The sequence below is a fragment of the Engraulis encrasicolus genome, unplaced genomic scaffold (genome assembly GCF_034702125.1).
Source record: "Engraulis encrasicolus isolate BLACKSEA-1 unplaced genomic scaffold, IST_EnEncr_1.0 scaffold_134_np1212, whole genome shotgun sequence".
Lineage (NCBI taxonomy): Eukaryota > Metazoa > Chordata > Actinopteri > Clupeiformes > Engraulidae > Engraulis > Engraulis encrasicolus.
In genome coordinates, this window is record NW_026944845.1 from 36,134 (window position 1) to 46,913 (window position 10,780).

A 10,780-nucleotide genomic window follows, 5' to 3' on the forward strand; every position below is an offset into this window, starting at 1 on the left:
AGACGGTATGGTAAACAAACCAAAGTTAACACCTTTCAGTTAGTAAAACATAGCTGGCCTACAGTAGGCTATGACTAACCATCTGGGTGTTTTGTATGCTTGACATCAAGATTAAAATGAAATATTCACCCTTATGTTCTGCTTTTTAAACTTGCAAATCATGGAGTGGGCATTCTTCCCCAAGCTTGTAAGAAATGCATTACTTCAATCACACAGTGTCTCCCAACTTCTTTTTTGTCTCATGTACCCCCTAAGCATTTTTGTCATACCATGAGTACCCCCTCCCTCATGCTCTAGTCTACTGTATATCTTCCTCTATCCCAGTGGTTCCCAACCTTTTTCTTCAGGGACCCATATTTTTACCATTGTAAGCTTTGGTGACCCAATCGTGCCAGCGCCCACGCGAGAGGGAGTCCCAGGCGAGAGGGAGTCCTGCGGAAACTCATTAGAAAATTGTATTCCTCAATTTGTCTTCAGTCAAATATAGAATGACTGTTTAATGTGTCGCTTACATGTTGTTGCCTCTATGCATATATCAGTTTAAAAGCTTTACTTTGTCATATATTCAACATGGGCTATATGGTATTAAAACGAAACCCCTTAAAATCAAGAGGGCTTCGCGACCCACTGTGGATCTTTGGCGACCCATAAGTTGGGTCCTGACCCATAGGTTAGGAACCACTGCTCTATCCCAATATGATTATGCTCCATACATTTCTTTTTATTGATACCTGCCAATGCATGTACCACCTGCATTGTGTTGTAACAATAGTGTGGTTAACCAATATAACAAATTAAACAAAATGTGCGGGCTGCTGTATATAAGCATTTATTAACTGTGTTTCATAATTGCAATGGCTTTTGAAGCTGGTTCTGCACATCGGATCCTCTGTGGTGGTAGGATGCAGGCAGCAGCGTACTGTGCACATCTTCAGCTGTAACGATAAATACAAATCTATTTTTAAAAAATAATTAATGTAACATGAACATAATTGAAGCATATCACTGGTATATATAGAGTAACTATAACATTTCAGTGTAGTAAAAATGTCTACATTTGTTTAAAAAAGAAAAAACCCATGAACATCCTTCTCAAAAAAGTTTTGGGTGCAGGACTAACAAAGTCAAATGACAACTGAAAATTAAGTCTGCTCACCAAGCTCCTGTTTTACTTATTTAATGTGATGAGCTTGAAGTGCAGACTTCATTTTCAGTTTTCAAATGTTTTTATTGTCCCATTAAATCTGCAGAAATATGGGGGTGTAGACTCACTTGTGTAATACACTATAGATGTAAACAGAGACGTTGTCCAAGTCCTTGGTCATGTGATACCTGCTGCAGTGTACTCCACGTCTTCAGACACCTCCGCTGTAAATAAAATAATGGCATATGAAGTGTGATGAGAATACGTCACTGTTTGGTACACCAACAACTTAACATACTTATGTCGTTTACATTATTTACCTCAACATTAAGTAGCTGAACTTGTATTAGTGTCAGGTTCATGGGAAGAAGAAACACAATAGATAAGGAGATGGGCTGCTCGTGTTTCAAAGCATGCTACCTAATCAGTGAAAATCATGGGGTGGTAGTTTCATGGTGTGGGCATGCATATCTGTCAATAGAATTGGTACCCTTGTAATTATTGAAGATAGTGGCTACTGACAAACGCTGAGAGTTTACTACGCTTGATCTATACTTTTATCCAGTCCAATTACTTTTTGTCCCTTCAAATTGGGAGGCACATGTAAAAATAAGTGAAAGTCGCTTTGGATGCAAGCATTGGCTGAGTGTAGTGTAATGTTACATACCGGGTACTATATAGTATCATAGATGGCAGCAGGCTGGTCAGGTCCTCAGTTGTGCACTGGCAACAGTGGCTGGTCCTTGTCAGGTGTGTTTATGGGGCCTCTTCTCAGGTCAGAGAGTCAAATCCTTAATGATGTTGACTATGGTGAGACCTGCTGGCGTGTACTGTACATTTTCAGACATCTGTAAAGAAAATTATGACAAACGAAGGGTGATGAGAACAACATATATTTCATTACTATGTTATTACTAATATATAAACACATGCAGAGTAAGCAGATGATGGTGTTAGCCTTACATTGGAAGGTCTCTGGTCTTAAGTCAAGCGTATACTTTAGGGATTTGAAACTTAGGCCTACCTGACAGTGAGTCCTGGCTGTGTTTTCCAGGTGAAGTGTGGTTTGTTGTTTTGCCTACAGAATGAAACCATGTCACATGAGGATGGGGAAAGGATGTTTACTACACAATGCACTCGTCAGTAGGCCTGCAATCGTCAACATTACTGACAGTTTGCATTACACTATGCACTCGTCATTCAGTACAGTCAACATTAATGACGCAATTTGCATACTGAAAACGAACGTACCATCCCAGATAGCAAGCTTACATTGAATCGATGTAGAATCAGCATTCCATTGCCGACGCTAAACCATTGAAACAACATCAGATGTCGATGTTGATTTAGCATCAGTTTGCACCCTCGACTAACATTGAAACTATGTTGATTTTGTAACTATGGATCCACGCAACTTCAACTGTATTTCGATACGTGCCTATATTGAAACAACATTGAAATTTCGACGTAACTAAAAATCAATGAGCTTTCAATGTTATTTCAATAGAAAGGCTACCAGAATTATCTGGCTCCTGCTTTATCTACAGCCAGGATCCACATTTTGATAATATAAAATAATAAATATGAAACACAAGATGTTTATTAGAAAGATGTTTATTATTTGAATTATTTTAATTACTGTCACCGCGACTGGCACCTCCAGTTCTGTCCGGCGCATAGCCATTTCTGCACAGCTTGTGTAAAAACAAGATCATCCATCCGATTCCCACCAGGCTGTTGAGCGAGGGCATCTGAAACACACAAAATATAGGCCTAGTTTTAATTAAAATGAATCCTAACAACACACATCGGTCCATAAAACTTTTCAAAATATATTGAAAATCCCATGCTATTTCTGAAATATTGTAATGGGTGTTATCACAACAGGTGTAGGCTACTCGTGTTGCGATATAGAGTAGGCCTACATCTGTTGTGATAACATCCATTACAATACTTACACATCTGAAGGAATACAGCAGGAAATGGTATTGTGGAATGAATGTAGCCTACCGTATCCTTACAGTTAGCAGGGGGTTCTGTGTGTGAGTCTTCCTAATCAAGGTCCCCGACCTCTGCTGCGTCTGTCTCCCTCCTCCTCCATCTCTGGCCATCGGTCCTACTGGGCTTTTAGGTCGTTATGATTGTGATGGGCCAGGAAAGTCAGAGCTGGAGCTCTCGTCATGGTCGTGGAAGGTCTAAAGCACATACACACAAGTTAAGTTTATTACGTTGTAAGTGTGTGTTCCAGCAACTGACACCAGTACACGTACTGCTAGCTGCAGTTCACAGAATGGCTGCAGTAAAGCTCGCTAGCCGGCTAGCCTGTTTCATTCAGCTTGTGTTGCCGATCGTAGGTGATCGGAGGAAATCGGCCGTGACCGCACCAGGCGCTCTCGGAAAACTGTGGCCGTTTATGGATCGCGGACCGGGGACACTTACTGTGTAAAAGTATGAAAGTCTGCTTACCTTTTGTTCCTGGATCCGAGCGTGCGCCACTCTTTGTCTTGTCCCGTTCAGCAACGACCGATAACTTCAATCTTTCCCGGTAAACTATATATCGATGGCCTTTCGATCATACGTGATTACCAAATATCAATGATACATCAATCATAATAAGGACGACCATGAATCAATGTTGTTTCAATATCATTGCTGTCAACGTTATTTTAGGTCGGGTTACATCGTTTTAACAATGGTGATTCAACATCTGTTTTGCATCAATATTTCAATGTCGACCATTCTGATGATTCAGATGGAAAATCAATATCTATTCAATGTCAGCTTGCTATCTGGGAATGACCATCATTTCATCACCAACTAGCAACTTGGCAATTTGGCAACACAGAAACAAACAATATTTGACAGTTTTTCACGGAGGAACACAGCTAGACTAGGTTGCTTTTCCGATGTGGCTGGCCAGCATAGTGCCAGAATGGTAGTGAAATGTTTACAGCATCGTGAATGAATATGTAAGGATTTGGCTACGGTACGGAAGGAGGGAATCCATACACCTGATGCACGCCAAACAGACACATTTTGCTTTCAAAAGCAAAGGCATTCAGATTACAATTAAGTTACTTGACAAACCGACAGATCATCAAACACTGAAAGATCAGCATGCTGCCTTTGGCTAATAAGCTAGCATTGTCGTACGTGTTTGTTAAACAAAGCTCAGTCATTTTGGTCAATCAGCCACGTATACAAGCTTTTATTTTACTTACCAAAACCGCAGAGGTCCTTACAGAATACGGAGAAGTACATCCAAAAGTACAACAAAGCATATTTGTGGGGAAAGTGTACCAAAATTAAATAATCCATCGCAGTGATGAAGCTGTTGAAAGCAGAGCTGGTTGAAAGTAATGCAGCAGGGAGAGAGGGGGCTTCCCCTGGAGACGCCGCGAGACTCGCCCTTCTCCTTGACAACGGCCTGCCTGTCAATCAAAACAATAATTCTAAAGAATGGCAACTGCCAATCAACCCAAATAGCCATGCTCATTGGTCATTTAAACTATTTTAATAGCTTTCTTAAATAAAGGGTCAGCCCGAAAAAAATATCTGGGTTGTTTAGGAGGGAGGGGAGACTACCGTTTTAACGAAACAGGGCCGACTCGGCAAGAATTGCCTAGGAACTACATGGCTTCAAGTCCACCATAGAGATACATGGAAAAAGGCGCTCTACTTCCTTCTTCCGCCCCAAAATCGTCCCATGTCCCGCCCCCAGCCGTTGCTTCACAACGCATCGAACATCCGCAGTCTAGTTATAATAGAAGTCTGTGAGCATCACTAAACCCCGCCTGGTCCTGATGTGGAGGAGATGAAAGGCTTGTTGATTGGACAAGAGCAGCCCTGGCCAGAGCGTAGTGCAGGACCTCACAGAGAGACAGCAAAGGGAGTGAAGTAAGACAGAGAGAGCAACACGAAAAAAAGACATGGAGAGATATTTAGGCAGTCAGAGAAAAGACAACGTAAATACATGAAAGATAGAAAGAGGGGATATTAGAGGAGAGAGAGAGAGAGAGAGAGAGAGAGAGAGAGAGAGAGAGAGAGAGAGAGAGAGAGAGAGAGAGAGAGAGAGAGAGAGAGAGAGAGAGAGAGAGGGGTGGAGGCAGGGCTGCTGACAGCTTTTGCTGGGCCCGGGACAAAGTCATCTGAAAGGGCCCCCTACCCAATACATACTGTGTACAATGTAAGGGGCACCCAACTCTGGGCCACCTATCTCACTGGGCCCAGGACAACATACCCCTTTGTCCCCCCCTCCTGGTAGATACCGAGACACAGCCAGGGACAAATTCAGAGAGATTTGGAGGAGAAAGCCAAGAGAGTGTGAGTGTAAGATATAGCATTGTGGGGGAGAAACAGACATACAAAGGGTGTGAGTGTAAGACAGGGGTGTCGAACTCAAATTGACTTAGGGCCAAAATCAAAATCTGGAACTATGTCACCGGCCGAAATCCACAATTGTTTTTAAAAATGGAGCATTATTTTGCATGCATGCACTTCATACTCATTGTTAAATTTCACATACACTCTTTCCATCATTTTTGTTAGTTCATATGTGTCTGCACATCCTATGCAGGACTTGACACTGGCACCCGCAAACCGGCCGAATGCTGGTAAAACTTGGCTGTGGCTAGTAACACTTTCGGTGTCACTAGCCAATTTGGCTGGCAGCTTATTCATTGGTATGACATTCACATCATAGTAGCCTATATTGTGGTTTCCCTTATGTATCAAGTGCTTGCACAGTATTTAAGTCCAAGAAAAAGCTCAGTAACTCAATTTCTACTTCCATTTAGAAAGCAATGCACTCATCTGGCTTAACACTTCATCTTTTGAGGCTAGACATACCCTATCATGAAACAAAAAAGCGATGTAAAATCTGTGGAATACCTGAATGGCTAGTGACTTTGGAAAACCACTAGCCACTGTGGCCTGTGGGTGAAAAAGTTAATGTCAAGCCCTAATCCTGTGACACAACAAATTTCATGTTCCAGTCATATTATGCTATACATTGACGGTGTATGTTGGCCAAATTTGAAATGATCTCGCAGGCCGAATAAATTGGCTCCACGGGCCAAATTTGGCCCCCGGGCCTGAGTTTGACATCCCTGGTGTAAGATATAGCATTGTGGGGGAGAAACAGACATACAAAGGGTGAGATTTGGCTTGAGAGAAAAGCGTAAACGGTTTTAGGGGTCCAGCGGGCCCGTATTTCTCCCTGACATTTGCTCCTGAAGCATGAAGTGGCCCTCAGCATGGTTTATGGGCGCTGTAAAACACATTACACACCAGCTGATTGGATAGCTGTGGGGACGAGAACAGAAGAGAGATAGAAAACGAGGAGAGTGATCAAATAAAAAAATGGAAAGAAATGCCAAATTGACAGTACAATGTTGGAATGCAATGAACTCCACTTGGGCATTTTATTTTTGTTCAGCAATGTTGTGATGAGCTGCAAAACAACCAATGTGCTGGGTGGGGTGGCAGCAAACTGCATTCATACTTATAGGGCAGAAAATGGGAAAAAGACCCTGAAAGACAAAATGCAACATTTTATCTACAGTATAATCCAGAGGCATTGTAAATACACACACAGATTCTCTCAGATCTGATGAGAAAAAATTGTAACAGTATTTTGAGGGAGGAAACCAACGCACACCAGAGGTTTCGAGGTGCAGGTAGCGGGTGCAGGATCAATTTGGTAGAAGAAGGTACCGCACACTCTAGTCCATCGTGCTGCAATTTATTGACAAACAACGTTTCGGCCCGTATGGCCTTTCTCAAGTTTTACAAAAGCAAAGTGAAGACACCCCTTATAAATTGTCCTCTGGTTTGTGATTGGCTGACAGCAGCCGGTTAATCAGTTCAGTGACACCTGCCAGACAAGGTGAAATTTCATCTTGATTACAGTATGTTTTCTTTACAAATTGGCAGTAATGTCAAAAAGAGGTAAGACAATTTATAAAAATTAAAAGAAAAACAAACAAAAACACATAGTGATACACCAGCCCCTGTGAGTGCAAGAGATCCAAATCCCAAGTAAACTATATACATTACGTGATGGGAAGGCAAAGTGAGAGCAACACTTGTAATTTTTAGATCAGGCCACTAGAGGCCGTCATGAAAAGTATTGTCTCATCTTGACAGCCCTTAGAGGCCATCAACAAACCCAACCAAAAATGTTTGCATACAGCCAAAAAGACATCAACGAAATCTTGGTGACCGACTCATTATTTACACCTTCAGATTACGTCGATCACACCGAGATGGGCTCTGAGCTGTTTGATCTGACTTCACAAAGAACCAACACCTATTTTCATATGGTGACCTTGAGTGACTACGTGAAGAAAGGGATGATCCCCCGTGGACTGAGATGGCAAAAGGAACCGATGTTGGGAAACAAGACGGCTGAATTCTGCGACAGTTGGTGCGCTATTCTCAACAAGTGCTCCTTCGACCTAATGACTTTATTGGTTGACAACCTGAAACAAGAGCTGGCTGTGATTGACCTCGCCATCGCAGACCAAACCAAATCACTCAAGGACAGTATCCAGAATGAAACTGAGTTCAACGACATCCTCAAGAACAACGAAGAAAAAATAAAAAAGCTTTCCAGCGAAATCAAAGAATTCAAGATCAAGAAATTCCAGAGAGATACGAAGGATGCGGCCGAAGGCAACGTCTACTTTTGGAGGAACCCCGCAAGAAGATCACGCCCACGCTCCACACGTAGGACGCGCCCCGGAGAATTCCAATCCACGTTTGACAACTCATCTGATGTTTCCACTGCGTCAAGTTCCAGTTTTTTAACCAACAGATCCCACGTCACCGCGCCACAGCAGCGCGGGCGCGGACGAGGGCGAGGACGGCCCCCAAAGGCCGCACGCGGCGCGGCATCAAGAAGAAATCCAGTGGAAACACAGCCACGTTGGACGCGCGCACGTACGCAGAGCACACGGACCTAACCACACAAAGCGCTGAAGAAATAACTGTCTTCAACCTCTCCAGTAAGACACTAAACGCCTCTCATCTTTCAGTTCTCAATAAGGGTTTATCCTTTGTTCCCACTACACAACCAAATGACTTTGATGTGAAGGTTGATCTATTTAAGTTTTTTCGCAACATTAGGCTGCGTGAGTTTTTTGCCACCACTCGGTCAGCGTCCCAGGTGGACATAAATACATCTGAGTCACAACACCAACACACAAATACCCTCTTTCGGCCAAAAAGTGACTTTACACCTCCAGCCAACCGCAGTGCCTCGATTGAGACGTTCTGTAGATTGGTGGACCAAGATGCGACTGAACTGTTGAAAAGAAAACACGAATTCAACACGCATAGTAACTTATCGGCTGATGAGAAAAAAGCACTGAATGATTTACGATCAGACGAATCCCTAGTTATTAAACCTGCTGATAAAGGAGGAGGTCTTGTGGTTTTACATCGAATTGACTATGTGAATGCATGTGAAAGACAACTAACCGATGATGTGTTTTATGAAAAATTACCTGGGGACCCAACTCGATCGTTCCAAAATCTGATTTTTGATACACTTGATGAATTTGTTCATACAGGAGACATAAGTAAAAAAGAGATGCAGTTCTTAAGAGTAGATAACCCAGTCATCCCGACCTTTTACACGCTTCCTAAAATACATAAGAACCTCCAAAAGCCCCCTGGTCGTCCGATCGTGGCTGGTATAGGCTCTTTAACAGCCTCTATGTCTACTTTTGTTGACCATTTTATTCGCCCCCTAGCAGAGGCTGCACCATCTTTTATCAAAGATACTGGGCATTTACTGGCAGTTATTGACACTGTTAACCCTCTTCCAGCAGATGAGATTATTCTTGTGACATTTGACGTGAACGCTCTATATACCTCTATACCCCATGACGAAGGTTTGGAGGCATTAGAACATTTTCTTTCCAAACGAGCAACCTCCCAAAACCCATCCACAAACTGCATACTGGAATTTGCCAAATTAATCCTGACGTGCAATTATTTCCTGTTTCAAGATGGATGGTTTTTACAGAAACGAGGGGTAGCGATGGGCAGTCCCTTTGCCCCGTCCTTCGCTAATATATACATGAGGTTGTTTGAAGAAAAACACATCCAGGTCAACAACAGGTTCACACAACATCTAATACTCTGGAAACTTTACATAGATGACGTAGTGGCCCTGTGGTGTGGGAGCATTGATGACTTAAAAGATTTCTTTACTTATCTTAATAACTGCACCGAATGTTTAACTTTTTCAATGGACTTCGATTCGACTCGTATCAGCTTCTTGGATGTGTGGATCATACGGGAAAATGACACACTGTACACTGATTTATTTACTAAACCGACAGCACGCAACAGTCTTTTAAGAGCAGACTCTTGTCATCCTCTTCCACTTAAAAACAGCCTCCCCTATAGTCAGTTCTGCAGAGTCAAGCGTATCTGCAGTAAAGAGGCTGATTACGCACGCAACATAAACACCATGGAGTCCAAGTTTCGAGCGCGCGGATACAAGTCATCTCAAATCATCTCTGCAAATGACAAAATCATAAAAAGACACAGGTCGGATCTATTGCGTTACAGGCCAAAGAAAAAAGAAGAACCCGCCATTATATTTTCAACATGCTATTCAAAATGTTCTGAGCAACTGAAGAGTATTATTAACCGTCACTGGTACATACTCAAATCAGATATTAATCTTGGTGATGCATTTCAGAACCCACCACGAATAGTTTACAAACGTGGCAAAAACATAAGAGACAGGTTAGTAAACTCTGATCTTCCACCATTGATGGTGCCCTCCAAGTCGGTTCTAACCCCTATTCCGGATGGTAACCGTAAATGTGGCTCCTGCGCGCAATGCAATTATACTTATAAATGCACTACATTCAAACACCCCCACACAGGTAAAAGTATTCCCATTAAGGGCATTATCACATGTAACACAAAATCTGTTATTTATCTGATTACGTGCCCATGTGGAAAGTCATATGTTGGAAAAACTAGTAGGGAGTTAAAAGTACGCATTGCAGAGCATCGCAGCACTATTCGCTGTAAAAACCTTAACTATCCAGTAGCTGCGCATTTTGTGGAAGCTGGCCATTCGGTCTCTGCACTAAGATACATAGGGATTGAGAAGGTATCTCTGCCTAGACGGGGGGGTAACCTAGAACGTTTACTATCTCAGAGAGAAAATTATTATATCCACTCTCTTAAGACATTGGTTCCCTTTGGTCTAAATGTGGAATTTGAATTAAAATGTTTTCTCTAGGTAGACTCAACCTTATTGTGCAGATCATCTGGCCTTTGGTGATGGGTGTCAAGATGAGACAATACTTTTCATGACGGCCTCTAGTGCCCTGATCTAAAAATTACAAGTGTTGCTCTCACTTTGCCTTCCCATCACGTAATGTATATAGTTTACTTGGGATTTGGATCTCTTGCACTCACAGGGGCTGGTGTATCACTATGTGTTTTTGTTTTTCTTTTAATTTTTATAAATTGTCTTACCTCTTTTTGACATTACTGCCAATTTGTAAAGAAAACATACTGTAATCAAGATGAAATTTCACCTTGTCTGGCAGGTGTCACTGAACTGATTAACCGGCTGCTGTCAGCCAATCACAAACCAGAGGA

At 42.3% G+C, this 10,780-nt stretch overlaps 1 long non-coding RNA gene across 1 annotated transcript; it reads right to left on the bottom strand.

Annotated features, from left to right (window-relative positions):
* Window positions 1-530: 530 nt before the first annotated feature.
* LOC134442259 (uncharacterized) lies at window positions 531-2,363 on the bottom strand. Its single transcript, XR_010033351.1, has 4 exons — window positions 2,169-2,363; window positions 1,812-1,992; window positions 1,273-1,368; window positions 531-935 (listed from the first exon to the last, which is right to left on the bottom strand). It is a non-coding gene; the product is annotated as an uncharacterized LOC134442259 (long non-coding RNA).
* Window positions 2,364-10,780: the final 8,417 nt, after the last annotated feature.